The sequence below is a fragment of the Pelmatolapia mariae genome, linkage group LG3_W (assembly GCF_036321145.2).
Source record: "Pelmatolapia mariae isolate MD_Pm_ZW linkage group LG3_W, Pm_UMD_F_2, whole genome shotgun sequence".
NCBI classification, from domain to species: Eukaryota; Metazoa; Chordata; class Actinopteri; order Cichliformes; family Cichlidae; genus Pelmatolapia; species Pelmatolapia mariae.
The window spans coordinates 89,783,956-89,794,910 of record NC_086229.1 but is presented as its reverse complement, the minus strand read 5'-3'; the positions used below and the strand labels follow the sequence as shown (position 1 = coordinate 89,794,910).

The 10,955-nt window shown below is 43.5% G+C and overlaps 1 pseudogene; it reads left to right on the top strand.

The window, feature by feature from the left end:
- The first annotated feature begins 875 nt into the window (after positions 1-875).
- On the top strand, positions 876-8,538 carry LOC134624106 (neuroligin-2-like; annotated as a pseudogene).
- The last annotated feature ends 2,417 nt before the right edge of the window (positions 8,539-10,955 follow it).

Below are 10,955 nucleotides of genomic sequence, written 5' to 3'. Positions count from 1 at the left end.
ACGCTTCAAGTTATTGAATTCCACCAAAATCCCCTTAACGAGCTCGGAGTTGTTTCTCGCATTTTGCTCGATCCTTTTCTGCATCTGTGAGCAGCGTTTCTCCAGTTTCTCCTTTTCTTCTTCCACTTTAGCTGCTTTGTCCTCCAGCTGATTACAAAACTCTTGAAGTTTTAGATTTTTAGACTCAAAGTCCTGGACGATACGTTTTCCTTCTTTCAGTCTTTCTTGTTGTTGCTCTTTCTGTTGAAGAAGGTCTTTATTTTGGCGCAGCGTTTCATCCAGGCTTTCTTTCAGCATTCGGTATTTTACCTGCATGCTCTTCAGTTCGTGCTGCATGTCTCTTTGTTTTTTGTCATGCTCTTCCTTCTGTTGGAGGATTTCTTTCTTTTCTTCCACAGCTTCATGGAGCTGTCTTTGGAGCAGCTGATTCATTTGGTCCATGTATTGGAGGTCCCATTCTATCTTATCAGTCATCGTTTTCTTGTCTTGGAGCTGGTTGGTCATTTCTTTTAGTTCCGCGCTCTTTTGCTTATTTTCTTTAATGAGGTGCACAATCTGCTCTCGGGCCTGAGCAAACTTTATTCCCCAGCCCTCATTAATAATTTTTATGTCCGGCTGGCGCTGTTGTCTGTCTTCCAGCTCTTTATTTTGGGCTTCCATTTGTCTACACTTGTCCTCCAGTTGAAGTTTCTCTTCTTCAATTTGTTGCATTTTTTTCTGGAGAAGGTAGTTTTCCTTCCTACTCTCCTCTAATGCCCTTTGGAAGGATGAGACGCCATTTGGGGAAATCGGCCGGCCACGCCAGGAAGGAGAGGCGGCGTAATCTTTTTGAATTGCTTGTTTGTTTCTTGGAAACATGTTGGAGTTTCTATACGATGACCTTTAAGAGCTTTCCAAATGTTTCTGTGGTGAACGTTTTGTAGGCTGCAAACACAGATGCTGCTGAAACGAACTAAAACTTGCTGTGTCTCACCCCTATTTAAGGAAAAATATCAAAGGACTTAAGATTCTTAAGATCTCCCTATGACATCATCACTCTCTAAGCCAATCAGATTGTCACAAGACATTTTGGAATGGGGTATTTTTTTTTAAATTGTTTTCAAACTTAACTTAAAATTTCAGTGTTTCCTAGTTGTGGACTATCGGTTAGTCCAGCCGATTAAGAAATTAATTGTCACAAACATCCCTAATATTATATAACAGACAACAGAAAACAAGACAAGTTTTTTTTTCTACACAATAGAGCTATAATAAAAGTTTTTTTTTAATTATCCTACTTTTTATAAAAGGGAATATTTATTAATGAATATGTATTTAATTAAAAAACTCTCATCATCTAAAGGGTTTAACAAAAAGGGGGAGCTTCCTGCTCGAAAATGAAATGCCCCCATTTTTCTGGGCGTGAACAAACAAACAAACAAACATCTGTCTCCTTTTTTTTTTTGTGTCACACAGTAAAGAAGCATCAATATCTGATGAGAAGACATTAATTTGTTGGTGTTTGTGGTGTTTGGTGCAGTTTTCCTGTTTTCTGGGTTGTTGTTTATTTCAAGTGGAGATGAATATCTCTAACAAGTTGATTTGTTCACATTTGCACGTCTTAATTTTTAAGAGGAATGTGTTTTTTGAGTTTGTACACTATATGCATGTAAGGCAACCGTTTCCTTTTTCACTATTTTTGTGTGGTGCATTTTTCTATTTTAACAAAAGGGGAACAAAAGACATTTAAGTCGACCTGAGATGATTTGTTTAAATGTTTACATGGTCTTACTGAGGTGATGCAAAGTGAAACATGCTTTCTTTTTTTGGTAATGTGCTGGAAAAGCTTGAAAATGGACCTTGAATGTGCTTAAAAAGTGCTTGAATTTGACCCTGAAAAAGGTATATGAACCCTGCATATATTGCAGTATTTACAGCTTATAGTAGAAATTTCATGCCAACAGCTAATCTTTTTTTTTTTCTTTTTTCTTTTTTTTTTACTGGGAAATGAAATGCTGCCAATTCACAAAGCTGGTTTTCAGCTGCACTTCCTGTTGTAGACTTGTGATGTACACAGGCTCTGTTCCAGCACTCAGCATGTTCTTCCTTATTTTCTCCACCAGGGGGAGTTCCTAAACTATGACATCCTGATAGGAGTGAACCAGGGAGAGGGGCTGAAGTTTGTGGACGACAGTGAGGACAACGACGGCATCTCAGCTGCGGCCTTCGACTACACCATCTCCAACTTTGTTGACAACCTCTACGGATACCCAGAGGGTGAGGACGCCACCTCTGTACACTGCCACTTTTCAGTTATTCCATTTTACAGCCTCCTCTCACTTAACTGCGTTTTGCAGCATCATCAGGTTTTGTCTTTTTAGGAGCCGCGTTTGTTGATTTGTTAGTTTTTTCTTTTTGCTGTATTCATTAAAACAAACGGATAATCCTCAAAATGACAAATGTGGGCAATTATCAAAGCATACATTACAGTTCTGATAGCTTGAGTTCACGTGAATTTTCAAAAGAATATGAAAACCTGTCTTTAAGTGTTTAAAACATGCGAGTAAAGAATGGAATCAGTAAAATGTGAATGAAGTGCATCAAACAAGACAAGCGTGCTAAAGAGAGCCACTCATCCACATCACGGCATGTCTGCGCCTTAACCTTTGAGGCTCTGTGGGCAGTAATGCTATCATCCCCCAGGTAGTCGGCTCCCAATCTCAGCGTCGTTGTTTCTGACAGGTCGGCCTGCGAACCCCTCACAGCCGGACCACAGTCACAGTACAGACATGTTTGGATAATGCAGTCATGCTTCCTCTCTACTGCCTGTCACTCGTTCTGTTATCTGAAAGACTTTTTATCCTCTCTAGATTTGTCACTCGCTTCCTGGCTCTTGGTTCATCTCACCAACGTGTGCTTTGGTTTCATATCTTTCGATCAGACCGATCTCTTAAAAAAATTCTCGCACTGCTGTTACTTTATTCTTAGCAGTTTTTCACTTTTATCTTTCTTCCCCTCCTGTGCTTCTTCACCAGGCAAAGACATCCTGAGCAATGTTCCCTCTAAGCTGCGCACGTGCGCAATTGCGCACTGCTGGCACGGTCTCTGCGCACAGAAAATCTGCGTTGCGCACAAAAAAAATCTAACCTGAATTGAAATTAAAATTAATACTTTAACAATTCTGTTTTGCAATGTTAGTCAGTAAGTGACTGGCTGCTCCCGTATAGGATTAGAACGATGCCACCGTATCCCATATTCCAGCCAATAATGCGATTCACATTCGTATATACGCAGCCAATCAACGTCGTTGACAGGCTATGACAGCGTCCTTATGTGCCGACACCGTAGTTTTAGCAAGCAAAGCGGCGTGGCTGATGTGGAGTGAAGTCACGTTAATGACAACGTGTACAACCATTGGAGATGTGAGCAGGACAGACGGAACAAATGACGGAAAAAGTGTGGACTTTATACCAGTTTTTAAATTGTGTTGATAGGCCACATAAAACCAGAGTTGTGATAAAAATATGCAATGTTTGGTTTTCTTCCTGAATACTACCGTTGTTTATATTTACTGCGGGAAGAAACGGTAAAAACGGCGTTTTATTAAAAAAAAAAAAAAGGCTCGAAAGCACTCTCCGCCTGTGAGCAAAAACAAACCCCCACCCCCCTCTCTCTTTCCTATTGGTCGAAAAATGTACCATGTCGACCAATCAAAAAATGATATGGCAACGTGGCATCTAATTGTTAAGAAACGGGGGGAACTTTTAGGAGTGACGGTGGTGTTTTGAGATGTGAGAGATTTGAGACGTTTAGCGCAAATCTTGTGTAGTTAGTGTGTAGTGTAGCCAATAGTTTTGTTGTGTGTGTCAGAACAATGAGGCAACTGCTGAATGTTACAGGTGTTACAGGAGTGATACATCTCCTGCAGGCCTGCAGGTATCAGGCTGTTGTTCTCCTTTATCTCATAGTGGACAGAAATTATTTTTTGGAGTGGCACAAATAATTTGTGTGGCATCAAATTTGATGCAGAACAGCTGATTGTTCTGTAAATAGTTTGAAATGTTTATTTAAAAAAAAACGCATTGACTGCATTTAAAAAAAATAGCTACAAAAAACTTTGTTGTTTGCCAAACTGAGTTACTTTTTTGAGGAGTAACTATATAATTAAATTGCCCAGCATTGGTAATTATATACTATATTTTGCAGACAGAGAGTTACAGGACTCTCTCCCAGACCACAGACTCATAATACAAGTCAGAGCTGTATAAAAAAAAAAAAGAAAAAAAAAAAAAGAAAGTTGTGTTTTCGAAATTGGAGTTCAAGTTATTTTTACTTCCAATAGTGTTAACATACTACACAGGCCAATGGCTAGATTTTTTTTTTTACATTTTCATTGTAAGTGGGCTAAAGCAGTTTAAAAGTAGTCTAACATAAATGTAAATGCTGTAATTTGATTATTTTAATAAACTATGTAACTTGGATGGATTAGATGCTGGCGTGACCACAGTGCACACGTCTGATGTCGCTCACAGTGGTCCAAGGGACCGCTTAGAGAGTTTGTGTGTTTGCTCAGACACATGAAAAATTAGAGGGAACGTTGATCCTGAGGGAGACCATTAAGTTCATGTACACAGACTGGGCGCACAGGGACAACGGCGACATGCGGCGGAAGACTCTGTTGGCCCTGTTTACGGACCACCAGTGGGTGGCACCAGCTGTGGCCACTGCCAAACTCCATGCCGAGTTTCAGTCCCCAGTTTACTTTTACACGTTCTACCACCACTGCCAGACCGAGACGCGGCCCGAGTGGGCCGATGCCGCGCACGGGGACGAGATACCTTACGTGTTCGACGTACCGATGATCGGTGCCACGGACCTGTTCCCGTGCAACTTCTCCAAGAACGATGTGATGCTGAGCGCTGTGGTCATGACTTACTGGACTAACTTCGCAAAGACTGGGTAGGCCTCATGTCATAGTAGTGTAAACTGTACCTGTTACTGTATGTTCTCTGACAGAACTACAGGCTTATTGTCACAAAACACGGCGTGTTCAGGTAGCAGGACCCCAAAGCAGACTCAGAACACCGCAGCTCAGAACTATGTACAAGTTTTATTTAACTGAGGAATCTTTTCACAAAGCTAGGAAACGAAAAACTAAGGCTCATGCCACGGGGGGGAACGAGGAGCGTGGAGCCCAGGAGCACTGTAATCGGGACTGTGGGGAGACTGCAACAGAAAGGGGAGACACAGTTAACAGCACACAGGTTGCCAAAAAAAAATGGAAAGCTAGACTCCATAAGTTGCCGAGGCTTACAGGTAGAGCAGGACCGTGGAGCTTGGAGGGGAGAGATGCCCGGGAGGGGAATCCTTAGGGAGGGAGGCGGTCAGGCAGGAGGACAGGCAGGCCACAGGCTTCCACGCCGAATGCTGGTAACACTGGAAGGAGACTTACGGACTGGCGAGGAGAAGCCGTCAGAGCTGGCTAAAGTAGTCCTCCGGTGATTGCCGTAGATGAGACGCAGGTGGTTTGGAGGCGGCCCAGCCCGAGGGTGTGGCCACCACAGCCTCCCACGGCTCCCAGGATGCCAAACCACGGGCCGTGACACTTATCAAGCAAAGGTGTTGATTTAGCTGTAGACTTTAATGTGTTTCCAAAGTGTTTCCGTTTTGTTACAGTTCAGGTAAATTTATCTAAGTCTGTTAACACGTAACAGGACTTAAATGGCTCAGGGCTCAGTCTCTGTAACACTTTAACCAAATTAAACATAATCTCAGATTTTACATTTTTTGAAGAAGTTGAAAGAAACTAAACATCATTCAATCTGTAATCTGAGCTAAAGAGAGAGCGAGAACAATCAAATTACAGGAGAAAGAAACAAAAGTTAATGAAATGTAGCAGCGACATATAAACACAGTTGGATGATGAAGTCAGTGCATCATGGGAAGTTTCCCACTGCACACTGAGCCTATATCAGCAGCACTGTGGGTTGATTTAGGGTCGTGCGCTCCAGCTTTAACTATAGGCTCTGTCAAAAATGATCAACACAGATGTAACATGAAGAGCCTTTCAAGAACAGAGAAATTGTGGTGTGGTGATCGTGATCCCTTCAGGTCCCCTGACTGATCACTGCTAGAGAGGTACAAAGAAAAAACTATGTAATATGTAATTTATTAGCGCCTATATTAAGAATGAAATGTTTCTTGCGATGAGCTGTAAACAATTACAAAATGAATTACATTAAATTAAATTAATTAAAAAATTAAATTCTTTGATTTATTGAATTGTTTATTGTGGTAGAAATCCTACACTAAAGTGTTTCTACTGTTGTCATGTGCTTTGCTTTAACACTCTAACAGGCGATGCTACCATAGAACTGTTGCAGTAAAGTATGATAGTGGTGCAATAATAGCAGCTGCTTATTATGGGCTGAATTTGCCGGCTGATTTAGCTTAATGTCATCTTTTTTGTTTTAGTGTGAATCTGTAATTAAAATGCTTATAGCCTTCTAGTCCTCTTGAATACTTGAATCTGGGTTGCTAGTTTAATTCCCGTGTGGCTTTGAAGAATTGAACATACTGGTTCACCAAAAGCATCCAGATCCCAGAGCAGCCGGTTGGTCTTAGATAGTTTAAAGGTTGCACAGAGAATGGGCCCCCTGTCTGTATTCAGTGTATTGATGCCACATGTTACTTATAATGGAGACTGAATATAACTTTGAACTGAAACGTTTAACCTTTATGCTCCACCAGGGACCCCAACCTGCCCGTCCCTCAGGACACCAAGTTCATTCATACCAAGCCCAACCGCTTCGAGGAGGTCATCTGGACCAAGTTCAACTCGAAGGACAAGCAGTACCTTCACATCGGTTTGAAACCTCGTGTCAGAGACAACTACAGAGCTAACAAAGTGGCCTTTTGGCTGGAATTAGTCCCTCATCTTCACAGCCTGCACGACGTGCTCTTTCCCACCACTACGCGCTCCCCTGCAGGGAGAAACAACGTTCCTCGAACCACTCATCATCCTTACCCTACCTTCCCGTCGCTCCTCTTCCTCAACGTCCTGGCCTTCGCCGCCCTTTACTACAAGCGTGACAAGCGGCACGAGATGCGCCGGCACCGGCTGTCCCCTCAGCGGGGCGGCCCCGCCAACGACCTGGCTCACAGCCAGGAGGAGGAGATCATGTCCCTGCAGATGAAGCACTCGGAGCACGACGCTCACCACGACATGGAGCCCCTGCGGCCCCACGACATCCTGCGGCCCGCCTGCCCTCCCGACTACACCTGGCGCTGCGCCGCGCCCCCGACGACGTGCCGCTGATGACGCCAAACACCATCACCATGATCCCCAGCACCATCACCAGCATGCAGCCTCTTCACGCCTTCAACACATTCCCCTCCACCGGCCACAACAACACCCTGCCCCACCCCCACTCCACCACCAGGGTATAGTAGGGACAGGCCCGACACAGCGCCACCTAGGGACCAGGAACACTGGCTCTGCTACCGCTCTGGAAGGGAGGCCTCTAGACGTGGGCCTTCGTTCTGTCCTCTTATTCTCTTCTTTCTCCAAAAGCAACTACACCTGCTGCGTCATGTGCTGTAAAACTTGGCAGCTCCCTCCACTGGTGGCATGTGGAGGTGCAACTGAAGTGTACAGCAGCAGATGAGCAGTTTGGGGTGGGGGTGGGGTGGGTGACTCAGATCTTTCAAAGATACTGTTTTCAAAGACGGTCTGCTGTTTCCAGGCTCAAGACCTCCAACATTTGTCAAAGGGACGAATGCTCTCTCGCTCCTCGCTGTTTTCTCTTTTTTACGTTGGCGTCATCTCTTTTTCCATCTCCTGTGTGTTATGTGCACATTATGCTTCTCTTTTCTACATCCGTGTTTTATTACTGCTCTCTTCCTCTCATGTGACACGCCTCCCTCCTGCTCTTCTCTAAAAATTCCCGATCTGCTGAGCAGTTTGGAGGGGGGAGGCGTACACTAAACATATAACTATGAAAACACTGATATCTTTCATTCTACCAGCATTTTTAGGTGCCAAGTAAGTACTGCTGTGTTTCAATTCTCATCGAGGGAGAAGAAAATCGAAAGAAAAATAGAGTATCGCTATTTACCGTCAACTAACAGAGTTCTGTCATGTTCTCATGACAAAGTGCCAAACTGGCCCTCAGTCGTGATTTTCTTTCTTTCATCTTCTCTTTTTTTGTTGTTTTGTTTGAAGCATTTGTTTCATTGTTGTTTTTTATTGTGTGGAAAGAATTTTTCTGAAAATATAGATATAGAGAAATGATATTATATATAGTTCTATATAAAATGTGTACAAAGGAGAAAGTATATAAAAGGGTTTTCTCAGTGGGGGATCTATGCATGAATTATTTTTAAAGACGCGGGGAAAAGGACACTGTACCTGTCGATGCACGTTTCCCAAAATCTAAACGAGTCATATCGCTCCATGTTTGCTACTTTTGGTTTTTGGTTTTCTCCCACAGAGTAAGAGCATCGCAGGAGCTCCTGAAGTCAAACGACGCCTCCCAGCACTCATTTATTAAAACGGAGTCGATGCCAAAAGACTTAAACGTTAGAATCAAAGCAACAGCTGTGAACTCAGTCATGGTGTCATGTGCAGCCCTTCATCTCACTGTCACTACGTTTTCTTTTTAGGGTACGTGAGGTAAAGCGTCCGTCGATCTAGCTTGATTGTACAAAATTATTTTTCTACGTTCTTAACAAAACAGAGCAGAGACTGATGCTGCTCCTGTCTGACCCCTTATTTCTAGCACATGTGTATTCTGACTGACGTGTGTGTGTGTGTGTGTGTGTGTGTGTGTAAGAGCGGCTGTCACTGTGTGAGTGTGATATCACATCTGCATCACTCAAGCGTAGGCGGGCCTGCGTCAGACAACAATAAACAAAAAAGCAGAAAAAGGCCAACAGTAAAAACTCAGACTCCAGCATGAGCTCCTTCCTGCTGCTTAACCAAACACCTTCCTCCATATCATCACCGCTCCCTCCCTCCTCCTCTCTCCATCCTCCACCACCTTTGTTATTTAACACCAACACCCCCTCCACCCCCAAACTGATAATCAGGAAATCTCCCAAACACCTGACTTCACTGTGTCGACACCGTTCCTCACTATTTCTGACCTCAGTTCAGCTCTGCTACTATCCTCACATTAAGGGTTCATTCACCTGCCTGCAGATGATCTGTGAGCTCGTCGGTTGTAAATTAAACTCTAAGCACACTGAAGGTAACCGGGAGGCGTTCAGGGCCTGCAGTGCAGAGCTGCAACATCAAAAAAAGGGATGGGGGCTCAGATCTCCTGAACAGGGTAGAAACAACACGGTGGGTTTGTACTGTTTGTGATTCCTGCTTCGTCACTCTGGTGGAGACGACTGCAGCTCAGCAGCGCTCCCTGCTGATCCTCTGATGAAGATGTCAACAGTATGTAAACTGAGCTGATGTGCTGCTGTTTGAGCCCACATGGTAGCGTACGTCCAGTATGGGAGAACTTAGTCACCGGTGCTGTCTTTGCTTGTGCTCTAGCTTTGGCCTGTTTGATTGTTTGTTTTTTTATTTTATTACTGCCTAAAAGGGGAGGTGGGGGAAACACATGCCTGACGTCTCCTGTCAGAGGTTTTGTAAGCTCACTGGAAGGGAAACGTGCACAATGTAAATCATAAAACAACTGACTGGGGCTGTGCTGCAGGTGGATCAGTGCTGTGGACAGTAGCTGTGGAAAAGAGACTGGACAAAGACTCTCAGCCTTAAATACAGGACAAAGGATGATCCCATCATCTTTCAGCTAACAGTGTCGAGCAGAAGGACGGCCAGCTGACGCGTCCATACGAACCCTTTTGTACTCACTCCTGTGTATAAGGAGGCGGCGACGGGTTGTGTAGTTAACCTCAGCACCACACAGCTACAGCAGAGGAGAGAACACAAACGAGTCCTTTCATTCGGCTCTGTTCTTTCTCCTTGTCTGTTTTATAAGCTAACACTAGAGGGCGCCATTGTGGCACATTCAGCGCTCACTCTGAGGTCACTGGACAGAGAAGAAAATACCAACCTGGGAGTCGGGATGGAGACGAAACATCTGGAAGAAGATCAGAACTGTACATTTTTAAGTGTAAGAAAAAAATATTTGTAAATATTAAGTTTCTTGTTTATTTTATGTTTTGTTTTTTGTTTTTTTGGAGTGAATGAATGATATGCTTATTTTGTGATGACAAAGGACAACAGGTGCAGTTTGTAATGAGAAGAAAAAAATGGCCGTTAGCTTGAGGTTTCAAATGAGTTCATCCTTACCACCGATCAGTTTTGTCTTTGTTTTTTCTACATTTATTGTATTTTTGTCATAACGTTGATCGTTATCATGTGACCATCCTGTAGCAGGAAGGTCGCTGAAGTCATCTCCACTGAAGCCCCCTCACAGCAGAGGGCCAGTCATGCTGTTTATTAGGATTTGCTAGTGAGAAAAACATTTTCCTCAAGTTTTAAATCGTTTCGTTGCTCTTTTCTCTGCTATTATTATAAAACCGTCGTCCTCTTTTCAAGCCTTAGCTCGCTTTTATTTTGAAATATGAGTCTTGTGATCAGAGATGAATCTGTGCTGCATGATGTGCGTAACATCAGAGCGATAAAAGCCAGCTTTGCCTTTCAGTGATTCGCAGTAAGGACATAAATGACCTAAACTGAGACTGAAAAAAAGTGCAGTCAGTTAAATGTTAGCTCACCTAACATGTAGCAGTGTTTACATGTAGCCATGTTTGACAGACTCCAGGCTTTGATACCATAAGATGCCTCATATCCTCACAGACTCATGAGATCACACAGGTGGTCTGACCTGCTCGTGTCACACTGTGCTGTCTGTCTGTCCGTTGTTTTTCTCGTGCAGTGATGTTATGTAGCAGAAAAACAGTTGGATGCTCGAAAAGTGCAGAGCGATGTGTGACGTGTGGAGAACATCAAAGTC